The sequence below is a fragment of the Eutrigla gurnardus genome, assembly GCF_963514095.1.
Source record: "Eutrigla gurnardus genome assembly, chromosome: 4".
Taxonomy (NCBI): Eukaryota; Metazoa; Chordata; class Actinopteri; order Perciformes; family Triglidae; genus Eutrigla; species Eutrigla gurnardus.
Window position 1 is genome coordinate 32,003,345 of NC_139918.1, and position 5,464 is coordinate 32,008,808.

The 5,464-nt window shown below is 42.2% G+C and overlaps 1 long non-coding RNA gene across 1 annotated transcript; it reads right to left on the reverse strand.

The window, feature by feature from the left end:
- Positions 1–3,591: 3,591 nt before the first annotated feature.
- On the reverse strand, positions 3,592–4,839 carry LOC311012703. The gene is made up of 3 exons (XR_014597062.1): positions 4,625–4,839; positions 4,417–4,537; positions 3,592–4,064 (listed from the first exon to the last, which is right to left on the reverse strand). It is a non-coding gene; the product is annotated as an uncharacterized lncRNA (long non-coding RNA).
- Positions 4,840–5,464: the final 625 nt, after the last annotated feature.

Consider the following 5,464-nt stretch of genomic DNA (forward strand, 5'->3'; position numbering starts at 1 on the left):
TGCAACGGTTAAGGTCTGCTGTCTTGTTAGTGCGTGTTTGAGTAAAAAAATACATTTGGTATCTCAGCATCTGGACGCGCTCCCTTTCCAAAACAAGAGACACACACAGATTGGCCATGATAACATATGTCATGGTATGTGTGAGGCCAAGTTCAAAGAGGAGGATTCAGACTGGAGGAATACTTTAGCATTCCTGCTTTATTATATCACCTCAGTACATGTATGGAAGTATTATGAGCAATATGGAATTAAAGTCACATAAGTGAAAGCACCCAATGCAGTATAATATCCCCTGTGAGTGTTACACTACATTACATGTAACATTATTAATACATGTGTAACATTCCGCTACCACCCAGAACAATACTTAGGTGATTCTATTCAGAAACTCTTCCTGTTATATTACTTGAAATCCTCGTAACATTCCGATAGCAGTGATTAATATAAATGCTCTGATATAAAAATTGGTCATCTGTGGCCTTGGCAGGACTGTAAAAGTAAGGTCCTTACTTGGCAGGACTGCCAAGTAAGGACCTGTAAAAACCGCCTCCAATCAGAAAAGTCGGGCTGGAGAAAATAATTGTTTGGCCTGCCTGCCTGTCAATGCTTACTTCCTTGTGCCGACTCTGCCGATCTCAAGCACTCCTTTGGTGTCCTGGGGGAGCGGCTTTGAACAGAGGTCTGAATGAAGGGGTGGGACTTTTTCGGTTCCGTGATGCGTTCAAAGTCAAAGTCTCTGGTTTTTCCAAATGACCTCCTCAACCTTATAATAATAATAATGGATTGGATTTCTACGGTGCTTTTTGCAGGAGACTCTAAGCGCTCTGACAGGGTTCCAGGTTCCATTCATTCACACACAGTCATACCGGTGGTGGTAAACTAGATCCACAGCTGCCCTGGGAAGCGTGGCTGCCATACTGCGCCTATGGCCCCTCCTACCACCATCTCAAGTCATACACATTAACACGAGGCAAGCTGGGTGAAGAGTCTTGCCAAAGGACACAATGACATGGGCGGGGATCACACCACCGACCCTCCGAACACTGGCCAACCCGCTCTACCATCTGAGCCACAGTCGTGCCAACCTTGAAGGGTTCAGGATTCTGAGTAATGTTCTTAAGAGAGATACACGTTCACGTTCAAGTGCATATAACATATTTTAAAATCTATTTGGAAAAATAGACCTTATATAACATGCTCTCATTCAATTGTAAAGCCCAATCCCACCTTTCTTTAATCAAAAGTTGAAACATGAAGCGTTGTCTCAAGACCATGGGTGAGTCATCTTCAGTGTAGTCATCTCACCCGTTCTGGTGGCGGCCTCGTTCCACCCTCCATTCATGGTGACTGTATGACATGGTGGGCTTCGGGTTGACCGGTGGGGGGCTTTAGGGGCTTCCAGCAAACATGTTTCCATCATCTGGTGGCGCCAACACAGTGAAGAAAAAGAAGGCATGTAACTGTTGCTTTGTGATGCGTGGGAGGAGAGAGAAAGTTCAGCTCGGTCTCAAAGTGCTACAGCTGGAGGTTTGAGGTCTATGCAACGTACTCTCAAACCACTGTGCAGCGGGTTTTCCCCACCCCTCTCCTGAATTAGTGGCCCACCGTTGTTGCCATGCGTATGACCGAGGTGTTGAGCTCATGAGCAACGACTCAATTCATTGAGTGAATGTACTGTGTACTGTAAGTTTGATGTAAACCTGTGATACCATCACGATAGTGCTGTTTATTGTGTCTTTCAATTATACAGAACTTTATACAGTTGTATGTCAGTTGTATGCAACATTGCATCAGCACAACAAGCTGTAAATACAACATTGAAATATCATTACTGAATACATTTAACATGCCAAACTGGTTGTTTACAAGCACAACATCAGCATTCATTTGGAGTCGTGTATCTGCCCACCTGATGAATGTAGGTTCAATAACTCATCACTCTTGTTTTAGCTCTGTTTGGGTTTCTACCAGCTCCTGAGGGAAATATCTGGCTCTTTAGCTGTTAAATGATCCACTGTGTGAGCTATAAAACCAAAACAATAAGCTGAAAGATTCTAAAATGAGATGATTATCTGTGGATTTAACCACTAGAAGCACATAGTGACGTCATTGTTCTATAAAAATGTTGATGAGAGCAGCTTAGTATTCTTACAGGTCAGTGTCTTGTATGTTCACACACAGTGTTGCATGTATGTGGTTGATTGTTCTGAATGACATCTTTATGGTTTGGTCGTTAATTTTCTTAGAACAGAGGAGACGGCCTCGCTAATACTCTTCCGCTGAATAAGGCAACGACTAGAAGCACTCAAAGAGACAAATGCTCGATCTAGGGTTCAGGATGTGGTGACTGTGGTGGCATAGCAACCCCAGCGTTTCAGAAAAACCAAACACAATGTCAGAAATATCACATACATACCTCGACATCGACATAGGAGCCTTTTATACTCACAAATGTTTACATTTTTACATAGTTTTGAAAATATGAATGTGATATCTAACTCACTGCATGCAAACAGCTTGTATTTAAGCAAATCATAAAATGTGATGTTGATTATTATCTGTAATTTTTATATGCATTTCTATACAGGTATTTATGAGAATAAGTAGCATTTCTGCATGAATGACAAATTACCAACATTATCACAACTAAAGAACTTTCAGTCTATACTCCCCGTCAGAGTCTGGCCACCGAACGAGACAACGACATGCAGACCCCAGAACAGTTTTTAAACCCAGTCATGAACAGTGAGACCAACCATGACATCCCAATACTCTATACATAACCCTGTCACACATATTATGCACGTTCTCATAAAAAGGGGCGGGTGTAAACAGCATCTCACCCATCTCAAACATTGACCGACTACTGAGTGGCGTATTTTAGTATTATATTCCACTAAAACTAGGGCATGGAAAGCACGATCCGAGCTAAAAGCAACCGAGTTGCAGGAAGGACAGCTGGAAAAAAAATCACCAATTGTGTGAATGCATAAATGAATAGGTTTGTAATATCACTGCCACAGAGAGAGTGCAATTGTCACATACACCTTGTCATACACGCCCAAAAAATAGGCAACCCATTCATAAGATACAAACGCACGTTATTATAGTCATATAAATGGTGCTCTAGATGCAGCAGTGATATTAAAGTCTATTCATTTACTCGCAAAGTAGACGTGCCACACGTACTACAAGTAGTAGTGCCAGCTGTCTTTTCTGCATTTGGCAATTTAAACCTTTTACCTTCTTCTAATTGGTGTAATATTACCTTTTATATGACATGATCTCTTATCTCGAACGTAACCTGCTCCAAAACAGGGCAGGTGTGCAGTATAAGTTACCATGGTAACCTGATTAGAACCCAGGGTGAAACCTGGAGTGACCTCGCTGACCCCAAATCCTGCTTAGTAGAGCAGGCCGATCTTTCTGTCTACTTGTTGTGAATCAGCAGCAGGATCTGTGCTGTTCAACTGTGTCCAGATATGTTTAAAACACAACAAGAGCCCTTGAGAACAGGTAACACCACGTGTCATCATACTACATACCGATTCAGTTTCACATCAGGTTCACAACAAAAACACAACAAGAAAATTGTTGCTCAACAAGACTTTATTGGCAAGTGACTGGAAAAGGTTGACATTTATGACGCATATTTATGACAACAAAATCAACATATATTTAAATATAAATTGCATGAATTAGAAGATATAAATCTATAAAAATGTCTCTATCAAGCAGTATAGCAGGACAAGTCCAAACAGAAAAAGCTGTGTTTGCTGACTGTGGTAAGTTATATTTGTCTGGTGACTCCTTTCTGCCCCTTCCTCCCTCCCCGGCACTTCTTCTTCTTCTTCTGGCGTCTCCTTTGCTTTCTGCATTTCTTCTTTTGTGTTTTTTTTAATGTAGTGGAAACTGCGGATGTGATCTGGCTTGTTGTTCCTTCTTCCTTCTGTTGCTTCTCTTGCAACATTTGTTTTTTCTCCTCGTCCACCTTCAGAATGGCTTTTTTCGTCCGGGGGCTGTCAGGGTCGGAGCAAATCCTCCTTCCACGCTTTGTCACAAACCTGTAATTGATCATGATCTGTTAGTGGCGTCATAAAGGTATTTAAATTAACTTCTGACATGTATATAGCTGGAAAAAAATCAACAGCAGCATCTCTTTGCAGAAAGAGTCCTTGTGACTGTTATTGTAACCATTTTAAAAAGGGACTATTTTCCAGTAAAAAGTTGTTCCAATGAAATGTGTTGACAGTTAGATTATCCAGAATGACGGGGACACGTTGTTAACAAGACTCTGAGCACCAAAAACATCGCTGAGGTGGCCCAAACCTCGCACTCGAGCAAATAAAACCCCTAATTTGGGTAAAAGTCTTTTTTGGGGGGTACATCTAAGTGTGAATTTGCAGGACCACTTACACTGTGGCCGGGATTGAACAGGCGCCTTCGGTCTGATTGGTGTAATCCACAATCTGTTTAAGGGAGACTTTTTGTAGAGTGTTAGACCACCCGGGGCAACAGCTGAACACCGGACCATGGGCTAAACAAGACAGAACATGGAGAAGGAAAAATTAAGTATCATTCATGTCACCCTGCCCAACACTTCCTTGCTTTGCAGTCTACTCACTTGCATGGACGATGGTGGTCCATGTGGTGTAGCAGAGGAGGGCGGCCAACGCCAGGCCGAACCTCATCTTCAGGCTTCTGTTCTTCGCTTGTTGAATGTAGGATCTCTCAGCACAAAGTGAGAGTAACCTCGCTGCTCACGACTTCGCTCTATCTTTCTGATCATACAAGTTTTTGATCTTGGCTCTTATAACCCCCCCCCCCACCGTGGAGTGTACTCGCTGTGGCCGCACAGTAGGGAGAGGAAAGAATGAGTTCACCTTTCACAAGCCAGAGGTGCTAAACAGACCCTTCACCACAGGCCTACCCACAATGCAACATGTACTCACTGAAGAGTACAAACAGAAACAGAGATGTGTTATGCGCGTACACACACAGATACTCGTCACTTTCCTTTACACTCGCTCTGGAAGCCACAAGCTGCCTCTATCAGACTGTCACCAAAGCCATGACAAGTATGGTGTCTGAAAAGAGGCACTGAATAAAATGATTGCATTTAAAACTGTAAAATATCCATCTTAGATTATGTTGACGTTGGTGAACTTTGACGTGTGTATTCAGACCGTTAGGCACCTGTAAACCCTCCTGTTATAAGTCATCATATTAACTTTACTCACACAGAATATCTTGGTCACAGTAATCTTTGATATACAAACTTGCATCGTCGTCAAACACATTTGTTTTTGTGATGCGTTTATTAGCTCTTCAAACAAATCTCTATTTTGAATAATGGTCTTAACTTGTACATGGACATCTGTGACTTCACCTAATCGTCAGCGTAGCTCCGTCTCACTGGAACCAGAGCAGTCTTTTTACGAAACAGTTCGTTTTTACTGGAAAC